At 44.0% G+C, this 16,383-nt stretch overlaps 1 protein-coding gene across 1 annotated transcript in view; it reads right to left on the reverse strand.

Annotated features, from left to right (window-relative positions):
• sorbs2a (sorbin and SH3 domain containing 2a) overlaps positions 1–16,133 on the reverse strand; it is a 71,760-nt gene extending 55,627 nt beyond the window's left edge. The window contains exons 1-2 of the mRNA XM_056279502.1: positions 15,682–16,133; positions 5,564–5,750 (exon numbers count right to left, since the gene is read on the reverse strand). The gene's annotated coding sequence lies outside the window, so the exon portion shown is untranslated. The remainder of the gene's footprint in view (positions 1–5,563; positions 5,751–15,681) is intronic.
• Positions 16,134–16,383: the final 250 nt, after the last annotated feature.

Genomic DNA, 16,383 nt, shown 5'->3' on the forward strand with positions numbered 1-16,383 from the left:
TCACCCAGGAAGTATATGTATTCAGACAGAAATCAACCAAACACCATTTGGAACCAATATTTAATGGCTGCTGACAGGCGCTCACAGACTGAAAAACACTATTTCATAATCATTTGCATTATACAACTAAATTATATTTAACATGTTTTAGTAGATTTTCATCTCTTGATATTTGAAGGGGGAGGCACCCCAGCGCAGGGCCAGCTGCCACTGATAAAACAACAGAATAAAACAGCATACTAGTGAAGACAGACAGCATTTGAGAGGTGAAAGCGCGAGGGTATCAGCATGCAGCATTAAGCTGTATAAGTCTTATAACTAAAGCCAAGTGGGGACGGAGAAAAATACCTCATAGAGAAACTGTTGAGTCTTTTTCTCATAGACGGAGGGTCAAAAGATGAAACTCTGCTAAGGCCCAGTCATTAGAATATGAACTGAGATGAAACTCCAGCCTGGGGACCATTCAGACAACTTCAAAACACATCACATTGTGCGTGCTGCAGATCCAAAGTACACTGACTAATACATCGATCTGTAAGTGCCAACATTTTGTTCGTCTCTCAGTACCAGACAACTGGAACTCTCCGCCTACCAAGCTAGTCGAGTGAAGCGTTAAGAGACTGTGAGTCTGACATTTTGTCAATGACCTTTGTTAAACTTGTGTCATTTTCTTGCTCTCTCTGGTTATTGCATCACTGAAGTTGAAAGAAAATGTATCTTGTAAACAATTTTGAAGGGGAAAAAAATCATTTACACTTGACTTATTTGCCATTTCGAGCCGTTCTGTTCATGCTCATTTGCAAGATATCGAAAACACAAAAAAAAGAGAAAACTACTGACTAAAATCAAATACACACTTCAATCGCTGACCTTTTTGCATCTCAAGTGACATTAAGGGGGAAGCTGGATGCACTCGGCGTTCCAGAGCACGGCACTCACAGAGGAGGAAGAAAAACATCAGTGTCTGTCAAACCATCAAAGGCAGCAGCTGTTTTATCGGTTACGGCTGAGATAATCTTTATGAGCACTTTCTCTAAAGAGCAGGCATTCGCAGCAGCCAAAGGTCAACGAGTCATGGCAGTGAACGCAGATTGAGCCTCTGAGAGGAGTCCCCCTGCTGCACAGAGGGTCCCGCTGCCAGGCCCTGCACACTGGGCCGGGCGGCAAATGGGCTATAGGAGATGGGATGCTTATGAAGGTCATTGAGAGGGCGATGAGGAAATCGACCCGCTGAAGCAAGGGGTCTTTTTCGACCTTCTGAATTCAATTTCATCATAGTTAGGGTGTAAAAGCTTTTTTTTAGCCAGCGGCTTTCCAGGAACACCCGAGTTGGTTAGAAAACACAGCAGAAAAAGCGATGGGGCCTCATGGATCACTGTACACAATTTGCAAGAGTGATCTGCATCCTCTATGTCAGGGTAGAGGGCAAATTTGTCACAGGGCATCTCTCACACGGCGAAGGGCGATATTAGATATCAAAAGTTATCTATAAAAGGGTCAAATGGCGCCGTTCATATGAAAGGATAACATGACCCACGGCACATTTTGAAAGACTTAACTCACCATTAACTCATAGCAGAGATTACTATAAACTAGAGTGTATATATACACTACCGTTCAAAAGTTTGGGATCACCCAAACAATTTTGTGTTTTCCATGAAAAGTCACACTTATTCACCACCATATGTTGTGAAATGAATAGAAAATAGAGTCAAGACATTGACAAGGTTAGAAATAATGATTTGTATTTGAAATAAGATTTTTTTTACATCAAACTTTGCTTTCGTCAAAGAATCCTCCATTTGCAGCAATTACAGCATTGCAGACCTTTGGCATTCTAGCTGTTAATTTGTTGAGGTAATCTGGAGAAATTGCACCCCACGCTTCCAGAAGCAGCTCCCACAAGTTGGATTGGTTGGATGGGCACTTCTTTGAGCAGATTGAGTTTCTGGAGCATCACATTTGTGGGGTCAATTAAACGCTCAAAATGGCCAGAAAAAGAGAACTTTCATCTGAAACTCGACAGTCTATTCTTGTTCTTAGAAATGAAGGCTATTCCATGCGAGAAATTGCTAAGAAATTGAAGATTTCCTACACCGGTGTGTACTACTCCCTTCAGAGGACAGCACAAACAGGCTCTAACCAGAGTAGAAAAAGAAGTGGGAGGCCGCATTGCACAACTGAGCAAGAAGATAAGTACATTAGAGTCTCTAGTTTGAGAAACAGACGCCTCACAGGTCCCCAACTGGCATCTTCATTAAATAGTACCTGTTAGAGCCTGTTTGTGCTGTCCTCTGAAGGGAGTAGTACACACCGGTGTAGGAAATCTTCAATTTCTTAGCAATTTCTCGCATGGAATAGCCTTCATTTCTAAGAACAAGAATAGACTGTCGAGTTTCAGATGAAAGTTCTCTTTTTCTGGCCATTTTGAGCGTTTAATTGACCCCACAAATGTGATGCTCCAGAAACTCAATCTGCTCAAAGAAGTGCCCATCCAACCAATCCAACTTGTGGGAGCTGCTTCTGGAAGCGTGGGGTGCAATTTCTCCAGATTACCTCAACAAATTAACAGCTAGAATGCCAAAGGTCTGCAATGCTGTAATTGCTGCAAATGGAGGATTCTTTAACGAAAGCAAAGTTTGATGTAAAAAAAATCTTATTTCAAATACAAATCATTATTTCTAACCTTGTCAATGTCTTGACTCTATTTTCTATTCATTTCACAACATATGGTGGTGAATAAGTGTGACTTTTCATGGAAAACACGAAATTGTTTGGGTGATCCCAAACTTTTGAACGGTAGTGTATATCTATATATATATATAAATAATCAGTCTTAGTGCATAAAAGGTACGCTTTAGAGGTACCGACTATCAGCTAAGATTACATCCCCATACATAGTCTGAATTCCACAGGTACCAGGGTTAAGTGAGGAGGATGAAGATAAGGAGAACTTGGTTAGTGATGGTGCTATATTTACCGCCATTAGACGGGACCCTTGCCCTCTGAGGGGGTCTGGGCCGCAGAGGAAGCTCTATCTGAAGAATCTCTGTGCAACCTGTGAGCCCTGAACCCAACTGATAAGACGTTTTGACCGCAAGTTTCAGAGCGGCGCCGGGGGAACTGGGAATCCTGACAGAGACAGCTTCGTTCTTTTAACACGAGGCACACAAACCGACACATGCTGGAGAGTAAGCTTTAACTAGACCAGAACCCTGAAATGAACACGAAACCACTTAGAATGGCATAACCAGAACCTAAAAAAAAAATGACTGACGGTGAAAAGAAGATGGTCAAGTTTATCACTGTAATTCAGTCAAGACGTAATTTTCCCCCTTAAATGAAAGCTCTTTTTAAAGTCGGTGCAAATTTGCACACAAGGGATGCCAACGTGAATCATCCAATGACACGCTGAATTTGAAAGGAGGACTTTATGTGGGATTTAGACGATATTTAAAAGGCTCCGACAACTCCTGCCTAGACAAAGCACCTCTTTTGGCGATTGTGTCTCCTCTTACAAATAATCAAATCCCCTTACCTGGCAAAGCTTTATCACAAAATAATAATAATTTAAAAAAATGGACGTGTTATGAAGGATTAGTGCAAATCAGAGAAATCCTATCTGCAGACCGCCTGCATGTGTTTAACACTCCTGCATGGCACTGAAACTCGAGACGCTTGCTTCTGCCATCATCCCGTAAACGCTACTTTCGAAGGTCTTTGTCCTTGCGTAACGTCAGAGGCTTTTAAGCAAATGACCACTAACAGGAAGGAATGAGGAAAAGGAGGGCCCAAAAACAAATGAAAGCTACAAAAACAAGGGAGTTAAAAACTTTCAGGGGGAAAGAAAAACCCCAAACACTCCGGTGGATCTGCCGGTTCCCATTTCACGGCACGCTCTGTAGGATCCTGCACCTCCAAACAAGCAGACTTAAGTCTGGACACTTAATTCAACACAGAGGCTTCACACCAGGTTTTTCTTTCTCTTTTCCTAGACTGGCAGTCAGACTTGCGTCACTCATGCTACGGATCCACACATGTCATTAAGCCGTGGCCAATCCAAACGACCGTGAAGCCATAAAACTAGTGGCGCGGTGTTGAGGCCGACGTGCGCGAGCCTTCTTGACACATTAACCGATACGCTGGGACGCTTCGCCGATGTGACGTACACGGCCCGGTTGTGTTTACAACGCAGCAACAAAGCGCCTCTGTGTAAAGCGCGGTTTGGGGGGGGACCGAGCGAAGCAAGCCGCGGACCGCAGGCTGGGAGAGACCCTCACTGTGTACCCAAGGGGTCAAGGGGACATTCCACAACACCTCCGAGACCGGCCTAATGGAGGGGGGGGTCGGCGCACTCCTATTGTTAAGCGGGAAAGACGAGACCATGAAAAAAAGGGTGTAACAAGAGACGGAAGCAGGTAGAAAGAAGAAAGGAGAGGGGGAGGAAAATGAGATTCTAGGGAAAAATTATAGGAAGGTGTGTAAATAGAGGGAAGGCAACAGAAATTTTGTTTTTTATGGGGGGGCGTGGGGGGGGGGCACAGCTTCTTGTTTCCAAATCGAGTTTATCAGGATACAGAAAACAAAACAATTTTGATAAATGACAACGGATGAATCGGTCATTTGGTATAACAACCAACCCTTTATATGCCTACAGTTTCCACATACGTTCCTTTTTCAGTCACAAAAAATATTTAATATTGGGATAAGTCTAATTCATGTAGTACGGTTTTGTATATATCATATATATAAACTTTAAAAACAAAAACAAAATAACCCAGAAACCCTTCAACCCTCAAAAAAATAAAAATAAAAAATGCAAGCTTAGAATTAACTGCAGCTATTCCTGGGACGGCCGGGCTCGAAACCGCAGTTTTATTTGACACAATTTTATCCTGTCCGCTGTTGGAAAAGGGAAAACAATTCAACACACGGGCTGTATAATTCTATGGCTTGGCAAAATGGTTCGCCAAAAGTCCCTTTGGGTGTCTGGTTTTTGAAAAGACTACTGTGGTTTGCATAACTTTTAAATGAAAGGTATGCACAAAAAAAAAAAATCCACTCCACATAATGACAAAATCCTTCATATACTACAAAATAACAAATTGTGCATTCATATCTGTATTAGCGCAAAATTCAAACTGATAGTAGGCTGTGCAAACTGCAGAATATCATTATCTTTGACAATCTACAGAACCCATAGTGTTATATTCAGCTTAAATTAGGTGCATGCATTGAGGAAATGCAATAAATAAATAAATAAATAAATCATCAATGCGTAGCACATATGCTCCGTTTTCACTCTCGTCTTGGAACATGAAAAAGGCTGTACTGCGTACTGAATTTAAGTTTGTCGACTGCACAGTAATGCCACGACAAAGACGCTGAAATGACAGTTTAGTCTGAATTCTGCAAGCATGAAAATACCTTGACTCGAGCGCACAAATCCCCGTGGAAGCACAGCGATGGACTATGAATACATTTCATGAAATTCAGTCTTGCCGGTGAAAACTCTTGACCTTTCCCCGGCAGGGTGCAGGTGCACGACAATTAAACCCCTTACCGTCATAAAATCAAAAAAGCCGAGATGCTCGCTGTGAACGGTCAGGCACAGGTACGCTGAGAGTCCAGCTGCCCTTTTTTCCTTCTTCTGCTTTCTTCCTCCTCACGTTTCCAAACTTCTCCCCTTGTTCCGGACGATTCTCGCCACCCGGTCAAGCTTTATTTCCAGAGCTTAGCCCGTCCAGTGCCTGGGAGCGTGGATACAACAGAGTGAGGAGAAAGTTAGAGGGTTGGAGAGAGAGGGAGCGAGGGGGAAGAGAGAGAGTTCCCTGTTTGGGTGAAGCTGTGATCAGATAGGTCTATTTTCAGACACAGACATGCTCATCTATGGGACTGGAAAGTTACCCCCCGGTGTAGATGGGTGGGGGCTGACGGGGTTGACTCCCTTTTCTTTGCCCCCCTCACCCCCACCCCCCACACACACCTAACAGACAGACATACACACAAACAAAAATTCTCCTTCTCATCCCGTGGGATAGGCTACGGTAGTACCAAGCCCTGCCGCTGACTTTGTAAGCATCATGGCTGGATGATGGACGGCAGCGGCCATTAGCAGACGAGGAGAGAGAGGTGTAAAGGGAGGCTTGCGCATGCCCAGTGCCCACCTCTCCCGTCGGGCTTAAATGTCACACAGTAGCCGATGATGTCAATGCGGGGGCATATCTAAAGTGGAATTTCCCGACTGAAAGCAGCCTGGGTGTTGAATTGCCCTAACATGAAACAAGCTTTCAGTTTGTGCTGCTGACAGTTTGAATACCTCTGAAAAAGTAAGCGCAGGCTCGCTGAGAAGATGTGCACCGTCTGCACACATGCAAATCAACGCACACATGCAGACACACACAAACGTGTCACTCAGTCCTGGACCTACCTGTAACTGTATACAGACAAATTAAGTGTTCACTCGTCAATGTCATTAATAATCTTACCGCCGTGTAATCCATATTGGGACGTATATTTGGAAGTGCCCGCACATGTACACACAATCACACCAAATATACACAGGAGAGAGGGTCAGACAACCACTTGTAGAACAGAGACTCCCTGCTATTCCAAGAGGAGTGATGTAACTACTGTTATTAGCGCCTCGTATTTAGAGTCTGCCCACCTAAAGCCCCCCACGCAGCTACTGTGTAGCAGACTATTTGGACCACTTCCATCCTTCACATCCACACTTGTGAAAATGTGCAAAAAAACAGCAACCGGAAACCTGCCGCACGGTAACGTTCGGCAGTCTGGCACCAGAGATATTCAACGGAGCGCCATCACTCGACCAGCGGTCCCAGATTAGGTGACCGATACTGAGGAATGATCCATCTAAGCATATATAAACGGCTGAAACGATTTAGATTTTGTTCTGTGACTTTCATAGCTATGGCCAAGTTTCACTGTCTCCAGTGCAGTTCACCGTCTTGCTTGAACTGCCTTAAAAAAGCTGAAAAACTGCTTACAGAAACCAATTTTCCTTCTTTTCCTACCAAAAATGGGAGGAAAAACGTGTTTTATCTGCCTAGCCGGGTACACAGCGGGAGTCACCGAGTGCCTAGATCCGCCAAAGATAAAACACCGACACCGTGCGCCGACACAAAGGGGTGTCAACCAACCTGCCGGCGTCATAAATCGGACATGGACGCGCTTATTTTTGTCCTCCCGGGTCAACTTTTGTCTGCCCGCTGTCAACGTGCCAATAATGAAGTGGTAATGTAAAAATCCCAGTTAAAAAGGCACAGACGTCTCTAAAGATAAGTGAAGTGTGGAGCGACATGATACCCGGCGCTGCCGCCACTAAGGAACACACAAGCCTCCGGCTCTGGAGGTGCCCACAGCCCTTGACCATGATTTGTGTGTCAGCAGGCTAGATCAAACACCAGCTGACTCCCAGACTCATCTGGGTACATGCCAAGGATCATCGAGGTATGGCGAAAAGCTGAGAACTGACAAGTGTTAATGTTGTAACCTTGGGGACAGAATCACAGAAGACTCTGATCCTCAGGACTCTCCAAAAAGAGAGAAGGGTCGAAGTTGAGCCATTCCCCTAGTTTCGTTATACTCATAACAAGAGATGAAGCAAAATGGCTTCCTTAGCTTGGTCTGCAACATGGATTTTGTGCTCCTTGGATGGCCCGAGATGCCTTCATCCCTTTCCTCGGTAGTACATCATGAACGCCACATGCTCACATGATGAAGTATCACGTCACATTCCTGAATCCCAGGCCTTTTAGAGTGAACCGTGGTTGACTGGATTTATTGTGTAGAAAGAAGTCACTCTTTGCGTGGATATGCCAAATGACTGATTGAGAAAACAATTATACGAATATGATGTGACAGCAGCTTAGGAATGTTCTCATTAAAGTGCCACAGCAAACTATTTTTATAACGCCTGGCAGGCACTTGCACCCTCATGCACAAATACACACACACACACTTTGACCTATGAGCCTCTCAGGGCCGCATTCTGTGTCGACATGGTCTTACCAGCCCAGTTTCAACACCCAATTCATTATCAGCTCCGGTGTGGCCTCTGCCATTCCCAGTTAAGTGAGTGGCGCTAAAAAAGCAGGAGTGGCTGTGCATGCGCATGTTACAGAGTCAGTTGCTGGACCACCGTTCAATTCAGGGTGGGCTACACCATTTTAGAGTGAAGCAAAATTCATCGCACAATTTTGTCATTTACCAGAGGTTTGTGTATTGGAGCGATGGATTGCATAGGGAAATGATTCAGCCACCTTGTTTCACATTATGGAACTTGTATTTTTGTTTGTTGAGGTGATATTATTTCTCATTTGACCTCTACGACTTTAATCGTGTAGCCCTAAATTATTAAAAAAAAGGGGGACATTTTTCTTCTTCTCCACATCTCTGTATTGAACCCGCAAAGAGACACATTTCCTGTCACCAATCACGGTTCCACGACAAGCTCACCAACGTATCTGACCGGTAACAAGATCTGAATGTTGGTGGCGGTGTTTTTTGCCTAAGCCTTTCGGCCTGGCCAATGCCAGCGCCCGTCGCTGACTGGTGTAGGGTTAAAGGATGAATGGGATTTCTATAGCACGGCACCTCTTTCATCAAACGTCAAGACAGAAAAGACAAGTGTGTGTGTGTGTGTGTGCAACTGTGGCGGGGGGTTGGAATGGGGGTTGTCAATGAGCGAGACCCCGGCTCTAGTATTTTCTCTCGCTCTCTCTCAGCAAACGCCCGTAAGCAACTGATGTATACACCGTGTATAGGCATAGACATGATCAATACTAAGAAGAGTGCTTTTGGCGAATGCTTCGATTCTCCATCAGTACCTAACAGAGATGCTCTTTTTTAGAGATGTTGCAGCAATTTGTTCATCTCGAAGTAGACATGTGATACTGGGTTGCATCTTTTTGGCCAGGACCTTTAGCGGGTACCTCCCATCTATCTCTTCAATATCACAAATAACATAGATGATGCACAAAACAGTGTCCCCACAATAACATGTATATATTCTGTGACACAATCATGCCAGCGCAAAGAAAACTGCACAAACCATATCAAAGAGGTAGTAAAACTCTAGTTACATTAAAAAAAAAAAAGTTTCCCCCTGTCACCCGCCGCTTCTTTTCACCTGATATTGAGGCGTTTCGCCAGGGGGACGGAGTGCATGGGAGGATCATGCTATTTCCCCCCAGTCCCCCCCCGAACAGCCCCCCCACAACTGACCAGAGGAGGCGCTAGTGCAGCGACCAGGAAACATACTCGCACCCGGCTTCCCACCCTCAGACACGGCCAATTGTGTCTGTAGGGATGCCCGACCAAGCCGGAAGTACTGGCGAACTGGTGATCCCTGTGTTGGTAGGCAACAGAATAGACCGCTACACTACCTGGATGCCCCCCAGTTACCTTTTTTTGAGCTGAAAACAAGTTTGTTTTTCCCTAATAATAACTGCCCTGGTGATAAATGTAACAAAAAAATGAGACCGCATCATACAATATGACATGGGGTCCAGGGCGTTAGACCAATAGGATATGAGCCAAGTAGAAAGGTGACACACCGGCGTTATCCAACTAGACCCTCTGGGTAGAGACTTGTGAAAAGCTGGGGCGAGGTGTTGTACTTCAGCATTGCCACGTTCAGCCACCCCACACCACCATCACTGTCCTTTTAATTTAAGTCCCCTTTTTTTATAATGTGAGTAGGTGGAGACAGGCTAAAAATGTGCTGACTGACTCTTCCGCAAATTCAGTTCTTAGTCATCAAAGCCTCTGCATGCATGCCAATAATCTGCAAGAAAGTCAATGTGCATTTCTTGACAATAAGCCTTAACATCAATCTGAGTTTTTGATAGAACAAGGTAGCAACACCAGCAATAATAAAAAAAAAAAGTTTCTCACCTGTGCCATTCATATGAAATCCACCCCAGTTGCGAGCCTGACATGGTTGAACATAGTCTTCACATGACTGGATAAAATGAAGAGCTTCAGGCATTGGTCACCCTTTCTTAACTATATCCATCTTGTCAATAAAGGTTTGTCTCAGATAAGGAGACAATATCGATATCTCGAAAATCACAGAAACATTAAGTTCTTCTCCACTTTGTCACTTTCAGTTCTTCATACACAACACAGTAACATCCAGTTAGTGCCGGTCTCACAGCTCGTCCCACTACAGTACATCCATTGCCTAAAGCATTGACACAGACTTGTTGTAACACCTACATCTGAAAAACAATACTGCCACTGGCAGCAAATCTAAGGTTAATTGGTTGATCAAACTGTCAAACCAAAATTATGCTCCCATTAATTTAGTGTCTCTACTGAGACACTGAAGGCCCATCAAGACAATCTTCCCCGAGACACCCAAGAGAAATATTCTGATGTAGTTGATTTCTCTAGTGACACAAAACAATATTGATTGGTTGAATTTTTCCTCTGCCACACATAAACACTACAAACAAAGACGAAGGGGAAAAAATTAATTGGATCACACAGAATTGTTTCTTCTTTTACCATCTGAGGAGTTATAGCGCCTTCTGTGAAGGTCTTGAAGGCAGAAACGGTTCGTCACTGCTGGGTTGTCAAAACAATTTCAAGATCATCTCATTGTCAGTGTTGGGGAGTAACTAGTTACAAGTGTTACGTAATTCAATTTCAAAATAAATGTAATTGTAATCCATTACAGTTACTGAGAAAAATATGTAATTAAATTACAGTTACTAATCAAAATGCTGGTGATTACAAAGGGGTTGCATCTGAATATATTCCTCTCAGTAAAAAGCTAATATATAGAATATAACATTCATTTTGTTGCTTTGCATCTTTTCACCATGCAGGAATGCCTTCTTTTGGCATATTTCTGGACAACGCGGTTTAGAACTTTGAAGAACTTTTTAAATACAAGTTTGACAGTAATCAGTGTAGAGTACTGTTGTGAGGTTTACACTGCCTGGTTAACTCTATATTTTTAGGACATTTCAGCTTTATTGTCCAGTTTTAAACATTTGTTAGAAAAGTAATCAAAAGTAATCAAATGCAATAAGTTACATTAATTTGATGCAGTAACTAAAATAGTTACATTACTCATTACATTTTAACACGGTAACTAGTAATATGTAACCTATTACATTTCCAAAGCAACCCTCCCAACGCTGCTAGTACTGTGACAAAATTAGTTTAATCGATTACTCTCTTAACAATGCTGTAAGATAGTATTTCCGGAGGGAGAGGAGCATTGCTGAATAAACCTTTAGAAAACCTATAAAATAAAAATGCATTTTTGAATCACCTTAATAAAATGTTCAAAATCTCAATGGAGGCGCCAACTTTTTAGCATGACATTGAATCAAAAGCCTAAAAATCTCTGTTAACTGAAACAAAAACAAAACAACATAAATCAGATGTCACTATGGGCATATCTTAAGTTGTTCTTCACTCCTGCCTAGCGTAACTACCTAAGCCATCTACGCTGTCGTTAATCGGTTTACGGCATGGGCTAACCTTGATCTACTTATATTGACAAAAGCCCTCTCATACAACCTCCGAAATCACTTGCTTGTCAACCCCGGTAAGTTATCCAAGTGACAGTTTTAGTTTATGATGAGTTGCGGGTAAATTTGATTTCCATTTGAATTCACAGGTAAGCAGGGTACTGACTTACAATACAGCCTTACTTCTAATTCTTACTTCATTCATTTAGTTTTGGGGGAAAAAAATCCAGGTTTCTGAAATGCTACATTAAACTGAGCAACATTATAATGAGTTATTGTAATTGTTAGTCAGTATTACAATTTCTCACTTAACTTAATTATAATAATCGGAATTACTTAGTTAACTAGTCAGTTTAGACATTTTAAGTCATGATGGGTAAGACAGTACTATAAATACCAAAAACTACTTATCGGGTTATACTATTACAAAGAGCCATTTTGATGTTTAAGCTAGTTGAGGTATGAAGCTTTCATGGGGTTTGGTGCTGGCATGTTTTAAAAAAGTAGTTTTGCCTTTCAGTACACATTTTAGATTTCAGCAAAATGAAAAAACGGCATTACGTAATTACTCAGTTTGAGCCCGGTATATTCATAGCTGTGTGACATATAGGATAAAATGGAGGCTTTGATATGTTCAAGTTTTCGAGTGGTAATTTCCGATGTGCTTGAAAAAATGGATTGCCCCTAGGGCTGAACAATACATCATTTCAGGAAAATTGGCATTGCTACTCATGAGATACACGTGTGCAATAGCCACATTGCAAAGGAGACAAATTGGGCTCATCAGTCATGTTAGGCAATTTTCTGTACTGCTTGACAGAAAATGAACTCTAGCAAGGCTCTTTTTTATGATAACTGAAGAAAAATGTTCTAGCCCGTCTGAAAAATAATATAATTTAGTCTGCCTTCTTGGACAACAGCCTATTTTCCCCTCTAAAATCACCCTAATTACTGCCGAAGTGGTAAATTCTTTGCAAATGGAGCTTTGAAAGTTAAAAGCTGCGTATATGTGGTAAAATTAACTCCTTTTTATTCTTTAATATTGCAATAAATATCACAAAATAAACAAATATATCATGATATTATTTTTCCCCCCAGTATTGTTCAGTTCTGTTTGCCACACAGCTAGCTATGGCTGCTGCTGAGTGGGGCTTAAGCCTTGTGGTAGCCACGCCTGTCAAAAGGTCAATTTCTGTAACTTAATATTTCCACCACGCAACGGTCTCCTGCTCACACCAATAGCTCGTTTTAGTGATGTTCACCCAAATGAAAAGCTACAAGACTGCTTGTTGCTGAGATTGTTGATCCTGCACCCACATCGCCAGCGCGGCAACTCTGCAGAACTTCTTTTAACCATTTGCATACCAGAGAGAAAACGTCACGATTTTAGTAGCAATGAAAACAAAAACAGAGAATGCAGAAAACAAGGTAGAACAAAACAGGCATTCTCCAGGAAATTGTTATGATCCATACCTATTAATATAAATTATGTTTTAGCATTAGTGGATCATGACGTCTATCCAAGTCGTTTGTTACTCTTCTTTTTTTTTTGCTTGAAAAGCACTTTTCAAAATGTATTGATTTGCAAATGGTTCCAATATATCTTCCATACACTTCCCACCAGCAAAATTACATGTGGGGTTTTTGGCACATTTCTTTTTTGTGTACAGTTCGGTGATGAATGCTGCACAACTGAAAGGACAAAATAAGAAGGATTTTTTTTTCATTAGCAATTTTTTTCCTTTCTTTAATATTCCACTTTATTTACCAAATATCTAACTAACTTGTTTCAAATATACAACAAGCCTAAATCTCTTTTTTTTTCTTACTATGAAATACTGTTTTTGTCTCTTTTAGCAGAACCGTCTATATCCCCAAGTTTCCAAGACAATTAGTCAATCACAGGCACCATGCCGAAAATAAATAAATAAATAAAAATAAAACACAACTGCTATGATTCTAGCTGGGGGAGAAAAAAAACAGCAGGGGGATTTATGTCCAAAGTCAACCAACATGAAATCCCACTGTGAACTCTAAAAGGATTTACTCATTGAGAAAGTTTAGGCAGCGAGCATGTCCTGCAGGCAGCCCCCCTTCACCAACAAAGCTTCCGAGAATCAAGCTGGCTTTTCACAGGCCACTTCAGCCATGACATCAGCCCTTTTTTCCAAGGCAGGAAAGAGTAGGAGGGGGCTGCTGAAAGAGGTAAATACGCAAGAGAGCCAGCCACAATGTAAGAGAACAGGGAACAAGGACAGGGAGATAAATAGGGGTTGCACCTTGAAAGAAACCCAACAGAAAAGGGGAGAAGTGAAAGAATGTGGTGCACACAAAAAAGAGGGCGAGAAAGCGGGAAAGATACTGTGACTGAACACAACCCTTATTACATGCTGTAGTTTGGATAGAAAACGTATCACATTCTCTAATTCCCCAATGGATTGCTTTGACCCCTTTTCCTCTCCGTCCCTCACTCTCTGTAACTCTAAACTGGCAGGTAGCAGGTGCAACCAAAGAGCAAACCGAGACTTGCTTTGCAGCACATTTACCATCAATCAATTAAAAAAGCAATGATCAGCCATTGAGTGATCAATATCTCTAACCAGGTGAAGTAGCCAAACTAAGAGGTTGCACCTGCCTGTCCCACTCTCTGGTCTCAAATAGGCAACAAGAATCCTACATCTGCACGCCAACCTGCACAACAGACACACCCACACACATGCATGCATGCTGGTAGCATGGAGTGATAGCACTATACATTTTGTAAACTTCCCCCCCTTACTTTGTTCAAAGAACATTAAAATGGATCTAACAGGACGTGTCTACTACCCATGCTGGCTTTCAACCTATCCTAAGGACATCATCCTTTTAATCCAGGTAGCAGGCTGTCGATGAATAAAAGCAAAGGGGGTCAGACTCTCCCTTACTATTTCCTTTCAGAGCTGGGATACAGCCTACAAATTGTGAGCGGGAGAGTTATTAGCCTGAAAAACCAGCTATATTTAGAACCTAATATACGCCGAAATGAACCCAGCCAACTATGTGTCCTGTGGAATCAACCTCCGAGTTGAGGACTGGCCCCACACTGAAGACATCGTTTAAGCGCAGTGTTTCTCAACCCAGTCCTCAAGGACCCCCTATCCTGCAGATTTTCATTGTAACCCTGCATAGGTAGCCCTGCTTGTACTTACTCGACCAATCATCTCGCAGCACTTAATTATGCAAGGTGTGCAACGTCTGACAAATGTCATTGCTGATTGGATGAATAACTACAAACAGGTACCTATTCAGGGTTGCAAAGAAAATATGCAGGATAGGGGGGTCCTTGAGGACTGGGTTGAGAAACACTGGACTTTAAAGGTACCACACACACGGATGGTTTAGACGCGAGCGCCACAAAAGACACGTCAGAAGCCGCGAGTGATTTTGCGGGAGACGAATGAAACCGGGCAACCTCAGCTGAGTCCACCATATAACGGCCATACTAAGAGGCTTTACGTGCGCCCAATGCACAGATGTCCCTGGGTCGAGCGATGCGGGCCTGGTGACACAAAAACACAATAGGCGCTGCAGAAACGCACCATCTATTAAGCGCAGCGGACACGCATACAAACTAACTGACCCCCCCCCCAGGTTTGTGTCGTGATTGAGAGCCAACGTAGTGATGCTGCCGAGTACACATGCGACAGGCAGTTTAAGCCTTATGGGCTGATCACGTCCATTAGTGACGGCCTCGTTGTTAATGTTAATTGTTAACGTCGAATGCTAACGCTAATAAGCCGACATATCGCAGCGCAGCGGATGGGGACGCCCTCCGTGGCTGACCGATCGCCCGTCTCAGAAAACAGCACCGGCTCATCGGCACGCTCCCTCGGTGGGAGCCGCACTCCGCCTCCGTTTAGCTGCGCAACAACAACAGCAGCGCCCAGACGGCGGCTGAAACGCGGCGCTGAGCAGCGAAGCGCTTGAAGCCGATCCAACGCACCGACGCCGTTAAGGCAACCGCGGCGACAACGGCTTTGATTCGCCGAGTGACACGGGGACCCCTACCGCAGCCCGGAGGTGCCGTTCGCGGTCTCGAAGCGCTCAGCGCTGACGGCCGAGAGCCGAAAGCGGGGTGGCGGGGGGGGGGGGGATAAGCGGTTATCGGCAGCTGGGGCGTTCTGCCTACCTTAAAACAAATGTCGCACCGTCCGGCGGTGATTCTGTTACGCTTAAAGCAGCCGGTCCGGTCCATGCGAAACGAGCCCCGAGTCCTCGGCCAGAGCTTAAAGAGCAGTTTAGGGAAGGACTCCCTCTCTTCCTCGCGTCCTCTTGTCTGAAACCGTACACCTGCTTTTCGACGCTCCCTTTCCGACTAGTAGAAGAAGAAGCGAGGGGCGGGGGGTGAGGGGGCGCGCATGGACGTTGCCAGTCGGCAAAGGCGACTCCCCCTCTCTCACGGTTCGGCGGCGCTTACTGGGCCGTTCAACACAACGTTGCGGTGATGCCGGGCCCCGGCTGGAGGTGCCGCACAATCACAGAGCATTAGAAGAAGAAGAAGAAGAAGAAGAAAAGGTGACGCGGCACTTTGCGCGTCGACTTCATCTCACGGCTTTTGCGCTTGCTTGTTTTAACCGCTGGACGCCCTGCTTTTTATCCCGCCCGTCTCCCAAGTTTGACGGCTTCCACCGGTCCCTTGACGCCCGTCACACGCCACGCTAAACGGGCAACAACAAACAAACAAACAAAAAAAGGCCGAGTCTGCCTCCTTGTTTCCGGGGGGGGGAAACGCGTCCTCGTTAATTGAGCGACGCCGCGCCTCCATGTGCAAAATGGCTTCTCTTATAGTCGTTCAGCGGCCGCGAAGCCGCCCATTGGCTCGTCGTGTCGT

The sequence above is a fragment of the Lampris incognitus genome, chromosome 5, assembly GCF_029633865.1.
Source record: "Lampris incognitus isolate fLamInc1 chromosome 5, fLamInc1.hap2, whole genome shotgun sequence".
NCBI lineage: Eukaryota > Metazoa > Chordata > Actinopteri > Lampriformes > Lampridae > Lampris > Lampris incognitus.